The 27,735-nt window shown below is 28.2% G+C and overlaps 2 protein-coding genes across 2 annotated transcripts in view; both read right to left on the bottom strand.

Moving 5' to 3' along the window:
* Nucleotides 1-15,386, bottom strand: part of LOC129960118 (nocturnin-like) — a 161,683-nt gene extending 146,297 nt beyond the window's left edge. The window contains exon 1 of the mRNA XM_056073257.1: nucleotides 15,260-15,386. The gene's annotated coding sequence lies outside the window, so the exon portion shown is untranslated. The remainder of the gene's footprint in view (nucleotides 1-15,259) is intronic.
* Nucleotides 1-27,735, bottom strand: part of LOC129960117 (uncharacterized) — a 159,886-nt gene that overhangs the window by 36,365 nt on the left and 95,786 nt on the right. The gene's annotated exons all lie outside the window — the stretch shown is intronic.

The following is a 27,735-nucleotide window of genomic DNA, read 5'->3' as shown; positions in this document are numbered from 1 at the left end:
TCGTTAGTAATCAAGGGGATAATTCGACAGAAACTTGAAGTAGTTTATTAATAACACAGGAATTATTTCCCTTAAGAACTTGACATTCGGGTTTATTTAACAGCAAGCAACCAAAACATCACTTTATTAATATACACGTTTTAGAACTTTTTAACTTGTTTATTGTGTACAACATGTATTATGGAAATAAATGTTTTAAAAAATAACGTACACACGAAAGTCGATAATACCTTTTTTTCCGTTTATGTCCGACAAAATCCTGATATGTAATGAATGTCAGATTATTCTAAGAAGGAAACATGCCCACGAAAATTATTATCATAGTTTAATATAATCACACAACGCACCGATGATTTTCCTTTTAAAACATTGCTTCAACAAACACATTTTTCTATATGGAATGATTAAATTAAAAACATTTCCATATACATGCATATTTAAACTAACTTTATTTTATTAGAATCAAGCTTTTCGCAAACGTGAAAGTGATCATTTGTTTTAACACAATATTATGATCAATAAATAATCAAAACAATACGACAAATGTGATTTATCTTATTAACTCCAATTTTTTAAAATTATAACCAGATTTCAGATTTTGGTTCAAAAAATTAGAATTTATGCCATTAAAAGTTTAAGTAACGAAAATAATCAATGTTTTGAAAGTTATTTTTTTAAAAAGAATTTTTGAAGGATGACAAAAGAGAAGACTAAATGGAAGTATAAATATCATCCAGCAACAATATCAGGATATAGTAGACGTAAAAATTCATCTTCAGACGAAAATTTCTCAGGTGTAACTGAACGAATCGAATGAAACAATAATTCCAGAAAAAGGCGTCACCTCTTCAACGCAGTGAATAACAATTCTAATAAAATATCTCGAAGTTCATTTTGCAGTGTCTGTGACTCTTTTTTTTTAAAGTTCATCTCAGATAGTGACAATAGCCACACAGGCGATCTCCATAGTGGCAACTACATGCACATATTACATATAATCGTAATTTATATTTTATTATATTCTGTATTTGAAGTGTTGAATTTTTGTGCTGAGATATAATTGCTGCAACCAAAGAACATCCGACATAATATGCATCTCTAATCGTATCAAGTTCAAAACATTTTGAGCATCGGATTGACATTATCGAAATAAGCGTATCAACTCAAATAACATACGATTCAAATATTTTCTTAGTTTTCTTTGTGCAATCGAGATCCCCCCCCATTAGCAATAAATGGTTATAAACGAATAGTCTAAGCACAATTTATTTTGGGAAAAATTTCAGTTTTATAATCAAATTCGTGACAGCAAAGACGAATTTTCGGGAAAACAATATCACGTGGTCGTATTGCAGAAAAACTATAAGAGATTTAGAAATCCGAACCTTTTAAACGCAGTGTTTGTGGGCGAGATTTTATTCCTATATTTAATTTGACTAAGGTCAACAAGAATTCTAAAAATAAAAAATATTCCAAGAAAAAAATTAGAAAACATTCCACAGAGTGATATTAACACTATATCATATGCAAGTAAAAAACTGACTTTATTTAAAAAAAATAGTATTAAAGAAAGATTTAAAATTTATGACGGTGGTTACTTCTCATCTTTCCGTCTTTTTTCTCCAGATGATATGAAAGTAGCGAATCAAAATTGATTAAAATAAATTTAATGCCAGTATTAAAAGGTCCATTTATTTAAAAAATGTACTGCGAAATGTGAATCAAGTTTGAAATCTGTCATTCATTGTACTTCTGAACTAAAAACAATGCAGTAAATAATGCTCAAATAGAGTCAATTAGAGTAATTGGGTGCGAATTTTGCAGAAGTTTTATATTTAAAATGCTTTTTCTTTCATTTAAAGAAAAGTAAATCGATAATCTATGCAAGTGTATAATCATGTTTTGGCAGGTTTGTTAAACGATGCTTTTTTCTTCAAATTAATTTATTAATAAAGCGATCTTAGTTAAAGCAATGTTTTATAATTACGCAGGTTAGTTCAAAATTACCCTAGAAAATATAAAGAATCGGGAACATGATTATATTTTGGCTTCTGATCAAAGTAACGAATTGATTTGAATATATTTGTAATGATAAAAAAACTGAACTTATTCCTTTAGAATTTATTTTGCCCTCAGTTTCCAAATACCCCCAATACTGTTTTACCCCCTGTTTTTTTTAAAAAATAAAAATAAATTAAAAACTCATAACTATTTAATATCTTCAATTTGAGGTAATTTGTAATAATTTTTTTCCCCGAGAAAGGAACCTTTATAAAAACAGAAATGACTGATCATTATGAAACACAAGATGAAAATATACAAAATTTTGAAACTTTAAACTTACTTATATGATCTAGAAATAAAAAATAGAACTGTCATTTCAAATAGAACGTACAATCTCCAATTCAACTCATTTTTCTCCGACATTTACATTACCTAAAATATTCTATTCAGCGGCAGGGTCTGATAGTATAAATGCTTTTCTAACTTTCATTGATTGTGAACTACTATTAATCATCAAAAATAATGTTTGATTTAGTTAGATTGCAGCTAGTCAAACCTGTCACATTCAGCTCTCCACCATCAACTCCATTATTTCCACAGACGAATGAATAATTGTCATTCATTCAGGTACCTTCAACATAATCGATCAAAATATACATATTTTTTGAAAAATCAACCATGGATGATTTCAGATGTTACTTATTAAAAGAGGTTGCATTTTTATTTTCATTTGCAGAACAGTGTAATAAATTAGATTTTCATATAAAATATCTGTTCCGATCAAATCCACCTCTTAAAAAGCAGAATGTTTTTTTATAGGACACGTCATATTTTCAAAAAAAAAAGTGATCCTATTCTACCAATTTAAAACCATTTCAATGAATATAAAAATAATTTTGGAAGAGTAAAATTATTATTCGATTGGATACGTCAAAAACTAAAGACAATTCCAGGCATCACATCAAAAAGATCAGTCTCTATTCCTTTCGCACTATATTAATATTTTTTTACGTCGAGGTTCCTAGCAATCAATTTATAATTGCGTCCATGAAAGATCAACAATATGTTTTATTAATGGAATCTTAAAACAAATGCGTTAAGATTCGTACTTAGGGAGAATCAGAACTGACATTTAGTACCTTAAATGAAGTTGGATAGTGAAATGGGCATCGAGTTTTCGCAGTGAGTTTAGACAATACAACGTATCTGCAAGGCCACATTTAGTTGTATTAAAGTAATACGAAATAAACTCTTTAAAGACAATAATAATAGATATAAACAATCGAAATTTTGAATAATCACGGAATATTTTGCCACAATAAATCTGAAAATTAGACATCCCATAAAAATATCAATTCACTAACCATTATCACATACGCTATGCACATTCAAGTTGAAGTCCCCTTCCGCCATCACAGCTCGGAATTTTGAAGAGGGAACGCCCCAGGTGCGAACCTCGTCATTTGATCATGATTCAAAAACATGAGGACCAATCAAAATAGCTTTCTTATATCTCCCAAACGGGATATTAATATAACTAAATCAAAGCGATAGAAAACTCATGTCCATAAGTTTCATTCGTTCTAATATGCAAAAATTATATTCGGAGCAATATGGGAGCTCTTGATATATATGAGATTATTTCGCAAGATCCTTTACAAAAGACTCGATGAAAGTAATCAGAAGATAAGAAAGAAAAACTTGAGAAAAATCAATCATCATGCTTAATAAAATTATTCACTAACAATAATAACATCAATAAATATATTAACAATGTCACAATTATAAATAATTATATTCGCTAGATATACGTACTTATTTCTGCATTTTCCGCTTTTATGCGAACATAATTGAATTAATATTTGCTTTTATTCCTAGACGCATAATTTAATTTTATATGATACATCTTAACTATTCCCACGAAATCTAATCGAATACTGCCCTCACACGCCTGATATCTCAAAAATCCCCGGCATTTTTACATCCTTTTTGTTTACGTAGGAAGTCGGAAAGGAAGGAATTTCAAGGTCATATCATATACTTCCTTTTTCAACTAAGCTATAATTGAATATCCAGTTTCTGATGAAAAGCAATCTATGGCTCTGTTTTAATAGAATCGACGTCGTAACAATTCCAAAATAATCATGAATGACGTAAAATCGGTTCAATGAATAAAAAAGCGAATTTTCTTACGTTATGGAGTATTTTTTAATGAAGACATTTTAATGTAGAAAGGTAGGAAAGGCAAAATTAACAATAAAAATAAAGTAAAACTTATTTAGTTCGTCGTTCAAGGGATCACTTCAAAATGCTATACAGAGGAGAGCAATGTACTATAGAATCTCGGCGATTAACTATTCAATGCGTACAGCCTAATGATATAAGTTAGTCTTTTATTATGATTCCTAGACTCATTTTATAAATCATTATGTTTTTAATACCATATAAAGATGAATAAATTTTCAAATATTTTGATATTTTAATATGGAAATTTAATTAATTTTGAGTTTTTAAATGATAATAAAATGCAATTCTCATTGTTGAATACATTGCAATATTTTGGAAAATTTTATTATAATTAACGTAAATCAAAAATTACTAATCTATTAAATAACTGTCCTGGATTTTCTTTTTCTCTCTTTCAAGGGAAGTTTAGAAGGAAATATTCAAATTTTAAGATTGTTACATAGTTTGATTTTGAATTCTAATTGAATCACCATGCGAAATTGTCACCGTCTCTATATATTTAAAAATACCACTGATTCTTAAAGCATTTTGAATAGATATTGCAATGATTTCTGAATTGTCTTCACAATTCTAATTGGTTTCATCTTCGTTTAGACTGTCGTTAATCAGATATTCAACCGCAGACATTTTAGATCTTCTGTCTTCAGATTTGAGAATACATGTCACGTAATAACTATACATAATCACACAGCACGGTATGTCGATGTTTTTGTTGTTGTATTTTTTTCATGTTACTATACCGAGGAGAATTTGGGAATTGGTGAGAAATATGAGAGGAGAAAATGAATAAAATGTATTGCTATGGTCAGTTCGTAAAAAGCTGAATGTTAACTTAAAGGTCTATTAATTTTATTACAATTTCTGTAATTTTGCTATTTGTTCTTTAGTTTCGGGGCTTAGTTTTGCAGTGTGCATTATCATAAAAAAAAAAGAAAATATATGCAAACGATATTTTTTAATACCTAAATAAACTTTTTTTATGCGTATACGTCCTTCAAGATGATGCTGAAGATTATGGTGATGAATAGGAACTAAAAATGACATGTAGAAGCAATTTCACGAATTTTTATCTATTTTGCTGGGAATGTGTAATCCGAATAGAACGATTCTGATAAAATAAATCTTTTTACTCTAGAAAAGTGGAGTTCTTAACAACTAATACCATAATAAACACGTAGGAAGAAAATTTAAAAATTATTGAACAGTCCATTTTCGTCTCTTTTCTTTTTTTTTTTTAATGATATCTAAATTGTATGCGGAAGCAAAAAATATTTAATAATTTTATTAAATTTTTTCTTTGTCATATTTCTCACCAATTCGCAACTTTTTCTGCGATATAGCGACATTTTTTTAATTTTTACTATCCTAATTATTTTGTGCTTTTTCTCAAATATTTCCAGTCGTTTCTGTTCTGTGTAACTGATACATGAAAATACCTTTTAATCCGTTCTATTGTACGGAATTAAATACTGTAACCGTTTTCATTTGGAAGTTCAGAATAGGCGACAATCAAATATCTTCGATAGAATAAAGATGTTTTGAGTAACATCGAAATGGATATGGATGAAACGGGGCCTCGGCAAAATGACGCACTAACAAGAACGATGTTACTAACAAAAGTCTTACTTAAGAAATTTCTCTGTGACATGTCAGCTGGTGGGGTGTGGAAGTTTGGAGATGTGGATGCCAATTCATGTGTCGTCCTCGTCATCTGACCGAGGTTCAAAATTACGAGGTCTATCCCAAAACTGACCTAGTGTTGCTTAAAAACGGGGCGCCAATGCAACTAAACTAAACTAAATTAATCTCTGTGACATATAATAAAATACGTATCGTAAAGTCTTACCGAATTCTTAATTATGATACGAAAGACAGAAGACACGGTAAATTTTAAAATAAAACATTTATAAATAAACAATATTTTTAAAATAAAATTTTTAAAGTAAAAAAAAAAATTTTAAATAAAACATTTATAAATAAACAATATTTTTGAAATAAAATTTTTAAAGTAAACAAAAAATTTTAAAATAAATAAACAAAAATTTTTAAAATAAATAAACAAAAAATTTTAAAATAAATAAACAATATTTTTTAAATAAAACAAGCTATCTGAATTTGCTGAAATAAGCAAAGTTAAAGAATAAATGTCAAAAGTCCAGCAAAAAAATAATGAAAAATATTGCAAAAATAAAATATCGCCTTTTTTATGTTAACGCCCAAGACTTGCTGCGTCTAGACTCTATTTGTGTGTAATAATTTCATTCTGACAGCATTAATAAAATTTTCTTTCGACTTAAATTTAAACTTAACAACTCTTTTAACTTCCGAGAGCAGAAAGGTTTCCTATCCATCTCGGGATGTAATAGTGGTTAACTTTAAAACTGTATATTATTATTTTCTTAACAGGGTAGAAATATACGGACAGGTTAACTTGATCATAAGATTGCCGGTCACACTCGAAAGCGTTGAAGACAATAGAATACTGCTCAATAAAATTACCCCGTCGTAGAATTAATTTCCTGTAATTCAGGAATATCCGAACAAAGACGTCTACATTTACTCCGAAAATTCAAGATAGAGGGGAAAATATTCAAATTGTCATTTTATCTAAAAGATCGGTTAATCTCAATATGTCAAAAATTTAAGAATAATAAGATATTTTCATACAAGCATATGCACGTTCTTGCTGCAAATGGTGCTAAACAGCAGAATTATATATGTCATAGTAAAAATAATTGTCTGTAATTGGCACTAGCTCGGTAAATAACTTACCAATTACTTTAATTTTTTTAACTGGCAAATTATTGACATTTTATAGATGAAAACCTATGGATACATAAAATGATAGCTAGTGAGTAGTTACTAATAGGTTACAAAGCTAGCGCATCTTTTTATCAAATACAAGAATAAATTATAAAAATATATATATAATCCAATATTATTTACCTCTTTTAGATAAGAACTCGTCATACAAAGCTGACACAATTTAAGAAAATTATACGAAGGGAATTTGAAAAAAATTCCGAATAGTGAGTGATTATTGAGATTAACGCCAGAGACAGATCTCGTAATAGTAGTTTTAAGACTAATGTTAACACAGATCGGTCTTTATTCTCCACATTTAAGCATTAAACCAATAAGAAAACACTGCAGGCTTGTAAGATAAGTCGAATATATATCAACACCAGCTCAAGATACTGCATTAGAATCTTTTTAAGTTCTAGACACAATTCTGCGAACAAATAGACATTTAAAATATTATTTGAACTCGAAGAAATTATTATTTGAATTATTTGAAGAAATGTAAATTTATAGTGCGTTCTTTAAATTTAAAAGCATTAACAGGTAAACATAAACAATTTGGAGTGATTTGAGTAAATATAAATAAGAGTTTAAAAAACGAATTTTGCAGACAGCAGAGACATTATTAAAAAGGAATAGAATTCATTTTCAACATCAAAATACAAATGTCTGGCAAATCGCGACACAGATCGTTGCCAGACAAGAATAATCCTACGTCTAAACAATCGCAAAAGTAATTCTAAGGCTAAACAATCGTCTATGCCCTTCAAAAGTCTTTTTGTCAGTAAAAAGAAAAAGTTCAAAGAGGTAATAAAAATACAAAAAATAATGATAATCAATAACAAAATTTTCAAGCTTTACTGCTTTCAGAGACTTTTTCATGTTAAATAAATGGATAATCAAAATCAGGGATAAATCATATACAGAATTTTCAAATAACGTTGCTGTATGTTCTTTTTCCGGTTAATTAATCTGACTTCATGAGCCTGTAATCGATTTTTGCAATCCTTAATCAACAGAGAAGTAATAAATTTCTTATGAAATAAATTAATACTGAAAGACCTGCGGATGAGCTATAACAGCTGTGTGAATAATTATTTAATTTCTTTTTTTTTTTTTTTCTCAGTCGAAGATTGATGAATCCCATTCCTCGGAGAGAAATGGAATCCATTACTAAATCAAAGCAGAAACTTTTTTTGGCGATCTAGTGCAATTCTGGCAACCTGTTGTGTCATCATTACCGAATATTTATTACAAAAATAAAACGTATCTTGCGGTTAATTTCTGACATTGAAGAACTGTTCAGTTCTTTTTCATAATATGGGTAAAAATATGGGGGGGGGAACACTAAAAACCATGGGAAACCCATTCTTCATGTTAAAATAAAGAAGGTGTTTATAGGTTTTTCAAACTGAAAAGATTTCGCCATAGCTCTAGAAACGTGTCATTAACTTTTCTTCAAAATAAATCAAAGGCAATATTATAATTATTTTTTTTTTTACATATAATAAATAAGACAAGAATTTTTATTTAAAAAAATTAGACAACAAAATTTGGCTACATAATTTTTATACAATAAATTTCAAGATATAAAATATATAGGTACTATAATTTTGTTGCCAATAAATTTTTATTTGGTTTCGAGGAAATCATCACCTCAATTCTTTATTAAATATCATCGAAACAGCTCATCCTCAAAACATAAGCAACCAATGCAAAAAAAAAAAAAAAAAAAAAAAATGTATACCATTAATTCTTAACACGCATATAACCGTTAGGTATTTTATCTTCTAATTAAAAAGATCAGTAAAATTTAAAAAAAAAAAACCGAAGTGAAACAAAAAGAAATTATTAAAAAGATGTAAATTAACGAGTAAAGAATGGAATGGAAATTAAATTTTTATGAAAATAAAGTATTAATTTAGCAGTATATAGCGTATGAAAAGTGTGAAAAAATCTTTAACACTGGCAGTAATTCAAAGTGAATTTATTAACGAACTTCTGTTTGATAAAGCTGTAAATCTCAAATTTCAATGATTTGTCTACAAGTAATGATACAGTATATTATTTATAATAAGTGATTAATTTCATAAATAATTAAACATATAAATACATTTTAAATTATTTTTCAGTCCGGGAGCAGTTAAGTGATCTATAAAGTTGTAAAAATAAAAGAGAATAAATTCAATATTATTTAAAGATATGCTATCTAGTTTAGTTCTTACATCACAGCCTATTTAAACAATCGATATCATTTAGTCACTTGAGAATAAATGTTTTCTTCATTCTCCGACCAACTCGTCGTAGAGGTCATAATGTCTGAAAAGGGCAATGGCAAGGTCACGGTGATCATTTCTGTGGTTGGCTACGAAAAGTTGGATGGATTATTTGGGAAGGGGAAAAGTTAAGCAAATTTGGAAAGGAGAAAAAGTAAGGAAATTATTTATGGTCAGATGGCTATTTATTCGTTACTATATAGGAATAAATTTTGAAGGCATACAAATTTGATGAGAGGTTTTTCACCTAAGAATAAATTAAGTCGGTAGGTAAAAGAAATTTCCCATGCACAAGATAAAAAACAAATAACAAATCCTTCGAATTAAATGGAATCAGAATTTCGGATCCTATAACAAGCTTAATACATTGAATTTAGTAAACTTGATAAAAATGCTTCAGTATAGTTCGTTGTAATCATTAATAAATGGAAACTATGCCCATAAAAGTCGACACAATCCCAGTTGAATGTAAAATTAAAATCAAATAGGATCGAAAATTTCTAGATCTAGGTTTTTAGAGACTGGGGTTCAGATGTAAATCTCACCTCTTTTGTGGCAGTCAAACAGAGCACTAAATATCTAGACTGACGGCTGTTGTCCGTTATTAAATCCAATTTAAAAATTCGACTACAAATGCGGAAATCATGTAGCGTGAAAAATTTCTCGAAAATGTTTTTATTATCTAAATAGATTTCTCAAAAAATGGGTTAAGCACGGCATGGAAATTCAATGATCTAGATAACTTGATGAAGCTTCAATGCTATATGCATAACAAGCTATCCTCGTTGACGAGAAACGCAAGAATAATCGGTGCCCTTTGACAAAATAAAATAATAATTAGATTTATACTCTTCAGTCGAGCTCATGTGTGAAGTATTATGAAGGAGTGTGTGGGGGAGGGGGGGGGTTCTTATATCTGAATAACAGTATTGAGAGAAAAAAAAAGATCGAATAACTTTTACGGTGCGCAGTCTAACTGATCCACTGCAAGCTTGGATTTCTATGGCTTCTATACGCATGGATTGAAATGCGCGTTTATCTTTCTGCATATTACATCATCATCTAAAATACGGTGCATATATCTTTCAACGTAAAAAAACTTTCATTAATTAGAAAAAGAAAATTATATAAAAATCTCCTTTTAATACAGTTCTAGATATATTTTGAAAATCAATTAACTCCCTTAACTATAGGACCTAGCACCACTCGTACATCGAATTCTGACATTTTTAGATCAAGTATATATAGAATTTATAATTCATATGTGTATAGATGTTATAAGTCGATACAAATTAACAAGTAAATCATACATATCTCATTTTATGGAATTTTAATTGAATCAATAAAAAAAAATTCAAAAACAAAGAATTACCGAAGTAGAAGCAAACAAGATAATAAAATAAACAGATTAAATCATAAATGAATAGTTACAGAAATAAAATAAAATACTCCTAATCAGCTACATTACTTTTTTTTATCAAATTCCCACAATCATTAAAATTAGATAAAGTATTTTGAGGACTTATACCAATTAACTGACAAATTTAATTAATTAGATTAGAATAGACTAAGCAAATATTTTTACTTAATATGCGTCAAAAATATAATTTCCAGCTAAAATACAATCATAGTTGCACTTACTTGTTATATTATTTGCAGTACTAGTTCTATTACTTGCAGAGCATTGAAATATTCTGAAGTTTTATAATTGTAAACGAAATTGTTTTTCAATAAGGTGCAATTATACAATCGGAAACCATCTCTAAAAGGCACATTTTGAGATACAGATGGTTAAGAAAAAAATCACAGAAAAAGTTATGCGCTGTGATTTTTTAAATGAATAATTGCAATATAAGAAGCCATTTGTCCGACAGATTAGAGTTTAATTAATATTGTATGATAAATAGCAAACTTTAAGAACACTTTAAAATATTGAACTGAAATCCATAAAATAATATTTGGCTCCACATTGGATAACTGTGTCCAGTCATTCAATGAAAACCATATTAATGCTGATGAGCACGTTTTCATTTTCACTTTCGTTTTCATTTTCATTAGTCGCGCCTTATCTGACAGATACCTGAAAATTTCTTTTTCCAATAACTAAATAGCGCTATGTCTGAGAGAAAAATTTTTTTTGCTCTCTTCCTAGTTTGTTTTGGAGGGAATTTTAGTACCATTCCCGCGTTTCAACTGTGATATTCGAAAAGCCAACTGTTATAGATTATTTGTGAGATACAACGCGACCACTTTCGGAACTACTTTCACATTTTTTTTTTTTTTCCGCATTTTGTATTTTGTGTTTTTGAAATTAATATTAATACTTTTTATTTCTGTTTCAAAGTTCTCAATTTTACAGTGTTAAACTATATTGTATCTCCCAGATACAGCAGCATTATTAGCAGCCTGCCAATATCCACTGACATGCGCTTGAAAGAAATTGTGCCGAAGAAAAAATTATTTGAAAAAAAAAAAAGTTAATAACAGCAATGACAATGATAATTCTTCTCGTAAAAGGTGCAAGCTTTGCCAAAAACAGAAAAAAATACGCTTAGCTAGATATTCATGCAAAAATTGCGATTCAAACTTGTGTTTGTAGCACTGTGTATTTATTTGCTCTCAGGAATGTGGAAGTGAATCGAGCAGGGAAAATGTAGATTAAGCAAGAAGAAAATGTTTTTATAATCGGCTAAGCTATATTTACTGATAAAACTAATTGTTATCGATCATGAAACTTTGACTATTCCTTTTTGCATACTTAACTCTCATGAGTATTATAATACATTAATTCTTTTGTAAACAATAAAATATGTATGTAATATCAAAGAATTTGATTTATTGCTATTTCTTTCTACTTAAACAAATAATATTGATAAAAACACAATTTTATTTTAACATTAACTAACAGGTGTATCTGTTAGTTAAAGCGCGACCACATTTGTTTGAAAAAGGCACGCGACTAACGGAGTGTTAAACAGAAAGAAACGATGTGCAGTTTTAAATCACTCAACAAATTGTGTGACAGATACAGTCATTGGAATTGAAATAGCAATTGAATGAGATCATTTTGTGGATCAGTAACTAAAAGATTGAAAAAAAAAATGTTTTATTTCCACAAAACATTTGCATGTTCAGTGCAGTACTTAACTATGCATGTTCAATCTATTTCGTGACAAAGATAATGCAATTTTACTTATGCTGCTTCCATTTGCAATCACGTCAATGCTTCAATCAATTAATACAGAAAATAATGCGAAGCAAACTTCATTGAATGCAGCAAATATAAATAGGATTTCAAAATTAAACTGAAATGTTTTTGCTTTACTTAGAAAGGGAGGAAATCTCGTAAGATAATTTTTTTTTATCTCCTTATTTTTTCTTTTCCTTTGTTTTGTCTTTAAGGAGGTATCTATTATTCGATTCATCTTTAAATATGAAAAAAAAAAAAAAAAAATCTCGAGCATTTTGGAAATAAAAGGAATTTGTCAATAAACTAATCAAAGGGAATTAAAATAAATTTCAAAAAGTCAAAATCGAACGAAAAAATATTTAGATTACACAATATAAACAATCGGTTCTCCAATCGTCACATAAAAATCAATTAAAAAAAAAGAAATATATGTAAATAAGAAGCGAAGCACATCAGGGCTAATCCTTAATTCGTTTAATTTTCTGAGTAATTATGTCAAAAAATAAGTGTTATTAATTTTATTTCATAATCTAATTAAATTAATCTTTTCTTTCTTTGTTACATCGCAGTCATTTATTTTATTTTGAGTAATCTGGGAAACATAAACAGAATTAATAAATTTTAAAGTTAGAAATAAGACTAATTTAGTAGACATATAAAAACAAACTTCACATTAATTTTTAAAGCTTTTGTGTTCAATAAAACTGAAAAAAATATATTCAGTGCTACTTATAAATAAATGTTGAGACTATTCGAAAAAATTTCGGGTTTAATTAATATTTAAATTAAAAATGAAACAAATTGTACTAGGATAATTTTCCATCTTCTATACATCAGATTAATTTATTCGAAGAGAAACAAACTGAAGAAGAATATCCAATTAAACTACAAGCTGCATATCCAAAGTCCAAATTCAAATCAGCTAACAAAACAGTAAATCGGTTTCTAATGGACGATTTTTTTAATTGGTAAAGTATACCGAATGTAAATAATGATTTCAACCACGAAAATTTACAAAATATAACAATGTTTACAACCGGATGCGCCAAAGCTGTTTTAAGAAGATAAAGGCAATTTGCTAGCGCAATCCGATTTCCTTGACAAGGAAAAGAATAACTAAAAAATTATGAATGAACCAATCGAGTTTTTAGGCGCTCTTTCCTTCACGCAAGGAAGATACCGATTCCAAAGCAGTGTCTTCTTTACCGTTTTCCACTTTAGTTAGTTTTTTCATTTCATATTAATATAACTACATTAAAATTAAAATGCATCTATCAATAAAATAGCAATATTTGTTTTTAATTCAATGAATAATCATTACAGCTGATATTTAATAAATCGATAATAAAAATTTGATGTTGTGTATCCGCTTTACAAAATAAAAATAGGAAGCATAAATTCTGAGAATACAAATTATTTTGTTAAAAACTTCTCAAATGTAAAACACTCAATTTTTATATCGTGTAATTAGATCCAAAAATAGAACGACTATCTTCAAAAGTAAATATCAGAATCTGAATAAAACTTTTTTAAAGGAGTGTTCTCTAACTTTTCGAAAATCATAACAACACACAAGCCACTCTTTTCCTGAATTTAATCCCGAAGGGGAAAAAAAAAAAAAACATTAATACACAACATTAATCTTGCTTAGATCATCTTACAACAAAAATCTAATTCAGTTTTGAATAAACTTCACAAGAATGAATTCGAAATTCATTGAAACAATATAAAACGACTAAGCCACAAGCATAATGAATATTGGGTACATAACAGAAATCCAAATCTGAATAAAGATATTTTTGAATGCATAAATTCGCAATAAACTCATTTGTCTGTCAAACTAAACGTTTAGGTTTGCAATGGAATAATTGGAATTCTATTCAGCTGCAAACACTAAACATTTATACCTGAAACTAAATGTTCATAATTTTTCGGTATATATATATATGTATAATTTTTCGGTATATATATATGTATAATATTCGGTATATATTTCTTATGCATTACAGCCAAATCTCGGCAAAATATTTATATATTAATTGACACTATTTAATAAGCATATTTTCCATAAAATATACATCCCGATTTTTCATTCAAACATAACTATTAACATGTCATAATATTAGCCATTATAATCAAATCATTTATATTAATAATCCAAATTGCAGGTCTAGTGAACTTATTAACATTGAAGTGAAATTGTAACACAAGAGCTACTAAAAGGACACACCAAAATAACAGTTCTGATTATTCCCATATTAATTTTTTTTTATTATTGTTTAGAATATACTACATTAAGAAAGAAATTATTTTATTATTATTTCTATAGAAATAATATTAGAAAGATTTTTTAACTCATCAGCTTTCTTAAAAACCTTGACTAAATACATTCCAAAGAGGATTATTTTAAATATTCAATGCACTCAATAAAAAACAAAAGCAATAACATTTCATAGACACACAGTTTTACCTACACTATTATATTAACGACTTAAATTACAAACTGCCCTAGCAATTATTCAGTTCAACAACTTCAAATACACAGTCATAAAACTATACTAATATCAATTTTTTTTTTTTTTTTTAATTCATTGGACCAACTTCAAACTCTCCAAATACATGCATTCCAGTCACCGCTAGTGAAAACGATGAACAATAGAACGTGGGGCGAACCAGCATTTGCAGCTGTGGCGAATTCTAAAGGAATGTAAGCAGAATGCAAATATATATGAAAGATTACCTTGTTTTGAATCATTCACTTGGATGCCATGAAGTCGTCGTTTCTTGGATAATAGGTCTTGATGCACTGAGATAAACGTCATAATCTAACAAAAACATGGAAAACCTTCGCGCGTTTAGTCATCTCTGTGTCCTTCTCCATTTACAACCTTAGTCTCCCGCTTCCCAAAATCCATTCAAAATTTCCTCCTGCTGCCGGGTTACGGCTGGGTTGCAAGGGGGGGAAAGTCAACCCTTGGCGTGACGTCAAGGAGCGCCAAATAACGCCAAGAATTAATATACAAAATGGAAATTCTGCTTACATTGATATTTTTACCTTTTCGGAAAAGCCACGCCTTTAGTGAGTATTATTAAGTCAGTGCGTGCATTTTTATTCTAATTAAGAATGAGTATTCATTGTCCAGGCCATTTAAAGGCGAATAATTAGGTTTCTTTTTTCAGATTTTGTAAATATTTATATGCACTCAGTGTGAAAAAAAAATGTATCACTACTGGCTTCTAATATGAAAAGTGTTTGAAAGAGTGTTTATTTTTCATATTTACATTTAGAAAATTAACATTTGCATAAAATACTCCGAAATATCTGAAAGTTCAGTTCCAAGAAGTATTGCTGATCGATTAGTTGTCGTTTATACATAAATAAATATGTATTCTTGGGCCATTTTTGTATTTTTAGTAAACTGTACGGGTCTTTTTATTTATTTATTTGTATTAAACCAACAATACTCGAAGAGAATGAATAAGTCGAATTAAAAAAAATTGCGCGTTTTTTTTTTTTTTTTCCCTTCTTTCTTTTTTTTATTTTTTTTTTATTTAAGATGAATTCAGATTCAATTACTGAATTCTAAGAAGAAATCAAATATATTCATTTTAAACTGAAATACTATTTGTCAAACTTTTTTTTAATTCAAAAGAATGCTTTTTTTTTGTTTGTCTTTTATTTCTTTATATTTTTTATTTACGATGAATTCAGATTCAATTACTGAATTCTAAGAAGAAATCAAATATATTCACTTTAAACTGAAATGCTATTTGTCAAATTTTTTTTTTAATTCAAAAAAATTACTTTTTTTTCTTTATATTTTTTATTTACGATGAATTCCGATTCAATTACTGAATCCTAAGAAGAAATCAAATATATTCACTTTAAACTGAAATACTATTTGTCAAACGTTTTTTTAATTCAAAAAATTGCTTTTTTTTCTTTCTTTTCTTTATATTTTTTATTTACGATGAATTCAAATTCAATTACTAAATTCTAAGAAGAAACCAAATATATTCTTTTTAAACTGAAATACTATTTGTCAAACTTTCTTTAAATTCAAAAGTCAACTCAAAGAGAAAAGAATGCATGTAGGAAATTTACGAAACATATAAAGCCCTTAGATAAATTTTGTTGCCATACAAAAAATAAATAATAGTAATATTTCGCCCCATGTGAACTGAAGTGTTTAGAGGTTAACTTGATATAGCTGAGCAAATCGATACTGCATTTCAATATTTCTAGGGACAATATTTGAGAGTATCAGCTTTAAAAGTGAATTTATAATTTGTAAAAGATGAATTTACCAATTTACACGCTGTAAATTAGTAAAGTAAAATTACCATAGTAAATTTAGCCAATTTACTATACCTTTATTTACACGCTGTGTTTGTTGGTTATGGTAATTAAAATTCTTAAGCCTGGAAAATTTTAAGCTTTGAAAAATCATACGCAGCACTAAGGACGAAGAATGTAGGCTTGAAAGAATGATTTGCTAATGATCTGAATTTAAACAGTGATAATAATTGATTGCATAGTAAAAAATTAAACAAATGAAGAACTAAATTTAATTTCCTAAAAGAAAGGTTCATTAAAATCACGGAGTAAACACTGGCTTTGAAACAAGCGTGTATGTTATTTCAATTTTGAAACGGAATTTAAATACTGTTTATCCTAGATAATTGCATTATTAGAAATCTTTGATCATGGATGCATTATTAGTTTTAACTTCAAAGATATTAGTTCGAATATAATTTATGTAAATTTATGGCAGTCTTAAATCTATTATAATGAATAATATTCCTTTAAATTGTAAAAATAAATCCTCTCATTATTGACATCTGTGAATTAATTGGATATAAAGAACAAGAACAGTATGAGTTTCCTTTCTTTTCTATTTGCTCAAAAACTACCGAAATTTCAAAAATAGCTTAATGATTGCTGATTTTTTATTTTTTTTTAAAGTTAAAATGAGTTTTAAATTAAAATGTGTTTTTTGAGAACGAGCAGGAAATTACGACATTTTAACAAACTGGTCACTTTTAGAAATTGCTTACAATAATGCTCTTCTGACGAATCAAAAATATTTTTCGATAAATTCACATATTTTCTACATGTTTTGCATATATTCTACAATTGAATATGAAGAATTAAAGTATAAAATGACATTCACACTCTTTATTAATTTTATAAAATTTTTAATATAAATTCAGGATTTAAGGAATCCTAAATCCTTGACAATGAAAAATTTGAATTAAAAGTCAGTAAGGGTTAAAGTAGTCAAAGGGGGCAGACAATTGAAAATATTTTTCGAATTTCTTTAATAAAATATTTTTAATAGAAAATATCATAAAATCATACTTAATTTCATACGTATGAAAATATCATACGTTTAATTCAGCAAAAAAGTTTTCATCTAAAATCTCCAAAAAAAATTTCATAAAAAGTAAAGTAGACAGAAAAACAATTAATGATTTAAATATCATATCCTTATTATATTTTTTAAAAACTATTTCTTAATTAAAATTTACCGCTGTTGCTTTCATGTAACTCAACTGCGATTGAACCTACTTTTAAATTTTTTAAAAATTATTTATCTAATTTCTGTTACTGTAAATACTTTGGTTGAAGGTTGGTTCGGAAAATACAAAAGGAATATTTTTCGATATATATGTATAAGAAAGAGAGAAAAATTGTTTTGTTTAGAAATCAATCGTGGTAGCACAATGTTCTTTTCAATTATGGCATTTTTTATGCGCTTGTTTTCATATTCTTCATGACTACGTGTGAGGTCGAGGTGGCCTGGTGGTAAGGTCTCGGCTCGTGAGCCGTAGGGTTTCAGGTTTGAGATCCGATTCCACCGAAACAGTCGTGTAAGGGGGTATGTTGCACGTTAAATCTGTCAAGGCCAAACGTCCTTCCGCTGGTGTGGCGTGGCGTGGTGAGGGGGGTGCCAGCTCAAGTGTCGTCCTCGTCATCTGACCGCGGCTCAAAATTACGAGGTCCGTCCCAAATTAGCTCTAGTGTTGCTTAAAGCAGTACGTTAATATAACTAACTGTGCGTGAGAGGGATGTAAATGAGAGGGAGAGAGAGAGAGAGAGAGGAATATTAATACTCTCTCACCATGATAACTTTATATTTGTTATAATAAGATACATCAATGTACACATTTTTAACAAAAGGTACTCAATCAATTTAAGTATGCTGGAAAATAATTTAAATCACACTCTAAAACTGAAAGCTTACGTGGTATTTATCCTTCTAAACAAAGTACAGCGAAATTTTTTTTATTCAACGTGAGAATTAAACTTTAATTTCATATAAATAAGCTATCAAATGCTTGGATAAGAATATGTATTGTGACACCTTGCCATCAATGAATAATATGGTTATAAAATTATAGTTCAATAATAAAGAATATTCAATATTTCTATTCTAAAACCAATATCGAATTTTTATCATAGTTTTGATTACTGCAGTAGTTCTCAAACAGAATCGCGTTGGGGAATAAAGAGTATAATTTTAATACAGCTTCTTAGGTTGCGTCATTTTTACCGAATACTTATCGTAGCTTACAACCTTGGTCGAGAAAGATACTTTCCAAATAAGAATAATGATTATGGTAATGATGAAATATTCTTCTCAAATGAAAAGATCGATTATTTTGCATGGATTCAAGATCTATTTAATACCACTGCTTCATATGCATTTGTAACCGTAGAAGATAATCATGTTAAATTATCTTGTGACAATAATCATTAAAGCAAAAATTAGCATCGTTGAATCAACTTGTTTATGTCGATTAAATTAAATCTTGGTACTCAATTGTATTCACCCCTAAATGCTGCAGTTTAGAGAATTTATTAGAATAGATAAGAATTTATTAATATAGAGAATTAGAGAATTTGAGCTACTAGATAGAATGATTTCTTTGCGCGAAATCGGTTTTAGAAAAGTCTGAGTCCGATTTCACTGTTTGAGAAAACGTGAAGTATTCGGTGATATCATTCATTTCACCAAATGTATTTATTAAAATTTGTTCAAAATTTTTTATATAATCTAAAATGAATTTTGTCAAAACTATATAGAAATTATTATTATTACTTTGAAGAAAATACTGAGTTTTACACGCTGGACTTGGAATAAACTCAGGAATCGTCAATGGCGCCGAGAATTAAAAAAAAAATTATTATTGGTCTTTAGTCTATAGTGTAAAAGAAGTGATAAAAACTCAGAGAAAGGCCTTTACAATGTCCGGTCTTTTGATTTGCTACTTAAAATTTCTAAGAAAGGAAGGTTTTATGGTTGTTGGATACTACAAGACCACAATTACCAGTGAGCGAATGTAATTGATTTTTCTTTTCGTGTTCAAGGGCGTGGTTTCTGAATGAAAACAGGAGACATTTACTTTTGTTTTCATTCTGAAATAGGCGAAGGATCCCCCCCCCCCAAAAAAAAGGAAAGGAAAACGGTGTTACGTTTTAAATTAAGCTTTTAAAACTATCTAAAATTACTTTTAAAAGAGTATTCCTTAAAATTTAAAGTGATGTATTTATAGGATATTTCAATACATTAAAATGCCCAGTCCATAATATGAAGGTCATCATTTTTCCGAAAGATGTCATGCAGTGTATCTAAAGTACTCCGCCATTTCGGGGTTCAGCAGGACAATCTCGAATTTTCACTGTTTCACCCGAAATGAAAATTGTCCCAAATTTGAATCAAATGTCCAAATTGCTCCCTTTTGTACTTATCAATAATTAGCTTATATATGATAAAAATTTACTAAATTTAATTTTTTAAATATGCTTCAGAATAATTATGATTCCTAGCTTTTGTTAAGTATAAAAACAATAGAAAATGTGCTGTTAAGACTACTTTTTTTCAAATAATTAATAATTTCACTGTTTCTCAGTTTTTAGTTTATTTTTTATTTATTTACATAATTTTTTCCTTAAAATAGTCGTAAGGAACTCGTTAAGCCATTTCAAATATGCTTTCAAAATTATAACCAAATTTAAGAAAAATCTATTAGCCGATTCTTAGATACAAAAATTAATTTTTAAAAAAATCTCGAAGAAAATCGTTTGTGTTTCTTTAAATATTGAAATGAATTCAATATTCAATATATGAATTCAGAATTGATGAATTTCAATATTGAATATTCATCAATTCTGAAACATTTTACTTAAAAATATAAAAGGAACCTTTCTTTTTACTATTAAACTAGCTGATATAGCATCGAATTTTTGAGCAGAAGATCACAAGAAAAGAAAGGAAAAGAAAAGTTATATTTCAGTTTTCAAATAAGAAAGCATTTGAAAAAAGAAATTTGTATCAAAACTTTGTAATCAGTATTTTATTTTATCTAATCATCAAATAAAGCGCAATTCTTAAAAACAGAACCATATATTTATGCACAGCTTTGTATTTTAAAGATGTTTGAAATGAATTCCCGAAAGTTTCTAAATAAAATTCATATAATATCATTAATAATTTATTTAATTTGTCTCTTCTATTCTTTATTTCTTTCCAGGGTCAAATTTTAGCTCGTATGACTTTGTTATATATTGCTAGAAAATGACGAATAATATAAGCAAAATTCTTTTATGAATATTCATTAAAGTTGCAGTTTTTCAAAAATATTTTCCAATTGAAGGGCGCGTTTTATTCAAATCTAAAAACAATTTTAAGTAGAAAGAAATAGCAATAAATCAAATTCTTTGATATTACATACATATATTTTTTTTTTTTTTTACAAAAGAATTAATGTATTATAATACTCATGAGAGTTAAGTGTGCAAAGGGGAATAATCAGTTTCATGATCGATAACAATTAGTTTTATCAGTAAATATAGCTTAGTCGATAAAAAAATTTTTTTTTTCTTCTTCTTACTTAATCTACATTTTCCCTGTTCGATTAACTTCCACATTCCTGAGAGCAAATAAATACGCAATGCTATAAACACAAGTTTGAATCGCAATTTTTGCATGAATATCTAGTTAAGCGTCTTTTCTTCTGTTTTTGACAAAGCTTGCACCTTTTACGAGAAGAATTATCATTGTCATTGCTGTTATTAACTTCTTTTTTTTTTTCAGATAATTTTTTCTCCGGCACAATTTCTTTTAAGCGCACGGCAGTGGATATTGGCAGGCTGCTAATAATGCTGCTGTATCTTGGAGATACAATATAATTTAACACTGTAAAATTGAGAATTTTGAAACAGAAATAAAAAGTATTAATATTAATTTCTAAAACATAAAATACAAAATGCGAAAAAAAATGTGAAAGTAAGAAATACTTCCAAAAGTGGTCGCGTTGTATCTCACAGATAATGTATAACAGTTGCATTTTCGAATATCACAGTTGAACAGCGGGAATGGCACTAAAATTCCCTCTGAAACAAACTAGGAAGACATCAAAAAGGAATTTTCTCTCAGACATAGTGCCATCTAGTTATTGGAAAAAGAAGTAATCAGGTATCTGTCAGATAAGGCGCGACTAACGGAATGTTAAGTTGTCTTTATCTTGAATCTTTAATTCTCAGATTGATTTAGTCATCGTTCAAAATATCACTTTCGATTAAGAATAAAATAACATATGCTGATTTTAATTCTAGAAAGACAAAACAATGTCGCGCTTATTATTTTAAAATCTGATATGCAGGAAAAAAGAAACCTAATTGCAATATTATGACTGAAATGTATTTTACTGAATGATGGTTTTCGTCTTTTGAGGAAACAGAAAAAGTGAGAAAGAAAATTAAAAGCAAATGAGCGTATTTGCTTTCATGAATTAAAAAAAATAAAAAAATTTATATTTATATTTGTAAGGGTAATAAAAGTTTAAAAAATGTACCTTGATATTTTGTAGTTTAATGTAATCGAATGTCAGAATTTTAAAGAATGATCATTATGCATGGTGTTCTGTCTAATTGCGGCATAATAACTAATTTCTAAACTATTATAATTAAGTATGTACTTCTAGGTGAAAAAATATTTTAAAGTAAATAATTATGTTTTATGTTATTCGATTAAGAAAATGTTATGCTGAGAAAATATACAAAATCTAAATTTTTAATTTTTGAGCAGTCCCTTTATCCTGTTTGTCATATTTAATAAAATGTTCTTGACACACTAACATTTTAAACAAAAAAAAAATAAAAAATAGTTCTACTCTTAAATGATTAAAACAGATAGAGCTCTGAAACTTTGTATGTCATTATTTAAACGATTCTAATGGCTGCATTTCACAGTCTCAAAAATGTTCTTAAGGGGTCGTATTGAAATTAAAATTATGCATTAACATGAAATAAGATTTAGATTTCTTTCGATTACTTGATTTACAGAAGCATTTGCTGCTTTGATGAGAACTTAATATTTCATCATTTACTTAGAAGAGGTTAACATCTCCTATTTTTTAACAAAAGGCATAATTCTAGCCTATCCCCAAAATGTTGGGGGTGGGGGTATTATGATAACAGTTCAGAATTCAGTGCTCTTAAAATGAAGTCTAAATGTACATAAGAATATTAATAGTGAGATTTCGAATTTGAAGAAAGGTCTGCTGTGCCTAGTAGTATTTGCCTTTATCGAGAAAATACAATTGAATTCTAATCAAGTATATTCCATTCAAAATATTGAAAATCAAACATATAAATATTTTGTACAAAAGGAAACCAATAGAAACTTTTTTACTGAAAACATCTTCATCAAATAAAATTTGAGGACAAAAAATTGTCACTTTTTATCTCTAAATATTTATAGTGACATATGACTAATTAGGCACCAAGTAAGTTCTCTGAGAATGTTTGTTAGGCATTCTCGAGTGGAAGAGTGCTTTGATTAAACCATTCGTCTTCAATGATACTTTAACATCTGCTAAGACTACAGGTATCTTATGTGGAATATTATTTGTTTACATGGAGAAATCTGTTTTGTATCGGGATTTGTCAAGAATCTAACTTCAGAATGACTGAACTCCATTTCAAAATTCTTTTAAGCCAAGTATCTTTCTGAACAATATATTAATCGACAAGGAACCCCAAGTCTCCGAAATCGGGGGAATAGAGTGGCGAAAGTTGATGATTATTTCTAGAAATTATCTATAATTCGGTCAGCTTAAATCATAAAACTGAAATTTATTTTATTGTATGAGATAGGATGTCAAGAATTTTTTTTCTTCTAAATATGACCAATGAGAATGAAACGGGATAAAAATTTAGAATTCGTAATTTTTTAGCAGTCTATTGACTGAAACAATATAAATTATATTTCTTTACTTATTTAAAACATTTTTCCAATTGGAAGTATATGCCTATTTCTAACAGTTTAGAAATTAGATATTTTCCCGCAATTAGAATGAATATTCTATATATTATGCAAAATATATTTTAATCCCAGTACCTCAATAAATAATTTACTAGAAAGATCATATCTAGCAGACAGTAATATATAGTACACAATAATGTAGTTTTCAGATCTGAAAACTTCTGCAGTAACTTAATACGATAGCAATAGTATAAAATAAAACCAGTCCTATTCCATCTAGACGCAGACACATTTTTATTTATCATCAAGTTTTATGTGAAAGGGAAGTACACATAAAAGCATAAAATGTCTGCTATTTTCTGCTTTTCCTTACCTAATTTTGAAATAATGCCTACATCTAAAACAGTTTTGATCTCAAAATTAAATGACAAAGTACAGATTATAGTATAGTATAAGAGAAATACTATAGTAGCAATATAGTATTTCTCTTATACTATATATAGCATATACTTATATAGCATTAAGAGAATTACAGTCAAGACGCAATACAAAATAAAGATACGTTTAAAATGGAGTGAAAAATAAAAGTATAAAGGTGGAATTTTTAAGTTGTTAATTGTAACTAAAAACTGATTTAAATTTCTGCCATAATAATCGTTTGAAAACTTTGCGAACATATTCACCGACTATCATTTTAATGGCAACATTTTTATTTGCGAAAATTAAGAATAAAAGAGATTTACCTTATTAAACCAATGTAAAAGAATTTAATATAAATGTTTGTTATATTTATTCACTATATTTTTGTCGACTCAACGTTTTATTCATGAAAGAATGGTTCTTGTAAAATTTTGGTGTAAAAGTGAAGAATTGTAATTTTCATAAAAATTTACTTCAACATGTGAAACGTTGAAATGTTTAAATAGAAATATCATTTGAATATAGTAATTTTAACCCCCCCCCCCGCCCCATAAATGTTGTAAAAGACTGGTTTTAAAAAGTATTCTTTAAAATATTTAAATATTTGAATTAATTATTTTAATTTCTTTTCCAACAATTCAACTAGAAAAATATTTAAACTTCGATAAAAGTAGTTTAAATCAAATTGCAGTCAAAAATAACATTAATTCATTGTGGCTTTTCCGTCCAATCCTTGGATTTTGATTATGTATTTAATTGCTTTTTTTTTTTGCCGTGAAACGATTCCAGTTCATAACAAATAACTCTTTTGTTTTGAAAATATTAATCATCAGCTATACATGTTCCTCAATTTAACACTAAAATAACATGTTCTAACAAATATTGAACATTCAGTATATCATGTAGCTAAGTATTATAAATTTTTTAGAAAATTATTCGAAATTTTCTCTTTAATTTTTTTATAACTAATTTTAAGAAGAATTTCTGCAAAGAAATTTTCTAATTTATTATTAAACTTTTACTTTTTATGCTTTTTCTTGCATTCACACATTTAAGTTTATACGTTTTTTTATGAAAAAGTTAGGTATTTTCCATTTTATAACGCTTTTCATTCGATATATACTTCCTTTTTATTATTATTAAAATGCCGTGTTTCGCATTGTCTTTTTTAGTAGCCATAATTTTCTCTGAATGAACAAAGTTTTTGCATTTTTTTAAAGTTTCACATTACGAAGAATGGCCTTTTTTCAATTCATTTCCTTTAACAGTTGGAGAAAATTTTATTCTATCTGAATCAATTCTACGAATAATTTAACTGTTTATCTTGCGCGCTTCTTTCTTAAACACTTTTAAATCAAAATCTAGAAATGATGATAAAAAGATGATTAGATATCTAGTTTATTTTCTTTTTAAAAGTTTTATTTCCGCATCTCCCAATCATTAAAATTCCATTATCCTTTGTTAAAATACTCGATACAAAATGGAAGAATGGACGCAAATAATACCGATAATTAAACTTCCGAACGGAAAAGGAAGAAGCGTTATAAGCAAAACGATAACGACTGTGGCAAATGAAACTTTCATTTTCTATAGCATAACATGTTAACTGGAATTAGGAAAACGCATTGAGAAGATATAAGAAGTAAAAACATCTTACGAATGATCCACCCAGTTGGAATTGTTGGGGTCCGTGCAGTTGGTTGGGATGTCACAAGCTGCCGCATTGGAAACTTCCGATAAAACTTGATCAGTTAGGCGAAGTTGTAAAGAATAAAAGGCCCAGCAACAGAATAGATTCAAAGAGAGCAGACGGATGCCCAAACGCAGGGATATTTTGTGAAACGCGCAAATATGATTGGCAGCACATCTGTTTCAAAGAACATAATTCGTCATAGTTTGTAAAAGCTTAGGTTGCAGGCAAAAAGTCCCTGTCATTAACAAATTCCCACAGGGGTCCGAGGTTGTCATGACAACGGGGTGATATTCTGCCGTCTTCAAATATCATAATACATGCTTGCATGGTTTAAGCTAACGCTACAACACATTAATCGAATTCTAACCCAGCTGCTATATACTGATTGTCTATTATGAACTGTTGCATTCCCTATTATTAAGGCGTCACATTCGAGCATAATGTATACGCTGTCTCTAAAGGCAAACCATTCTAATTTTTTTTTCTATGACTTATGACCTCTAAGCACAACTACCATTTCTAAAACTAATAAAAAATGTTTGAACTCAGTTGGGTGCCATATATATGACGGTTCTTAGTTTCGAAACGAGCTCATGCTGCTAAGAATTCCGTACTATTAAGCATTTATTGATTCTCTGCCGTGTGATTATAAACAATGGATTATTTATCCTACAAGGTATGTACTGATGGAACTAAAATAGTGAATATGCAGCTGTTGAATGAACGAATAACTTTTTGTTTTACCCAAATCAATAGTGCGTTAATATTTGCTGAATACAAAGTTTTCTAGTACGAGTACTAATCTTTGGAAGCAATACATTTGCATTAAATAAATGACATAAAATAAAACTACGCTTTTTTAATATTTTTGAAATATTAATTGGCACGATTAAATCTAGCTCATGAATTGCTGTTGGAGGAATACTAATTATTTTTTTTAAAAAGTGCGGATTCAGTTAGGCAATTTTAATTATAATACACAAAATTTAAAAAAACACAGACAGAAACAAAAAGGAAGGCGGAAAACAGAAAAAAGAGGCCGGTTAAAAATATATTGAGCTTTAATTGACTGGAATTATTTCCTTTAGAATGGAATTTTGCAGAGAAAGCATTTTTGGTTTCAGCACGTAGAGAGTCAACATGGAAAAAAAGTAGTCTGCAACTCAGAAGCTCAAATTAAAGTGATGTCTGAGTTTGAGTAATTCAAAAATAATTATTTTTAAAATGCAGATAAATTAAAATTATTGCATACATGCATATGCAGTAATTTTTTTCTAGCCGTTATTCAATATTCAAACTAAATTCATTCCGATATCCCCCCCCACCTTTCTTATATAATCGCTTGAGTCGTACTTCAGCCCGAGCATTTCAAAAATGTTAAATTAACTAATTCAATTCTCCATTGTATTTTATTTAATAGAATTCCCTTTATTTTTGTTGCCCTCTTGATATGATCAGACTTTTGTTCTTTTTGGTATATCTTCCATGGAGGGTGGATAATGTAATTTATCGCACTATGTAAATAAAACAGCTTTTTTTAAAAATCGAAGAAATTTCATTCATTTTATTTACTAAATTAATTTTGCACGAGAGAATGCGTATTTAAATATTCCTTTAATGTCACAAAATATTAAATCAATAAATTATTAATTGTGAGTTTTTAATTAATTTTTTTTTCTTGAATTGTATGCATCCAATTATTGAACCAAATTATTTTTTTTTAATTTTACTACTTCTTTTACCTTAATTAAATAAGTTTTTCTCTTTATTTAATTTAATTATTTAATTAGATTTCAACCATCTCTTTTTTTTTCCTAATGAGCTCGTACA

Source organism: Argiope bruennichi, chromosome X2 (assembly GCF_947563725.1).
Source record: "Argiope bruennichi chromosome X2, qqArgBrue1.1, whole genome shotgun sequence".
In the NCBI taxonomy this organism is placed as follows: Eukaryota; Metazoa; Arthropoda; class Arachnida; order Araneae; family Araneidae; genus Argiope; species Argiope bruennichi.
The sequence above is the reverse complement of the archived record's forward strand: the minus strand, read 5'-3'. Positions and strand labels throughout refer to the sequence as shown.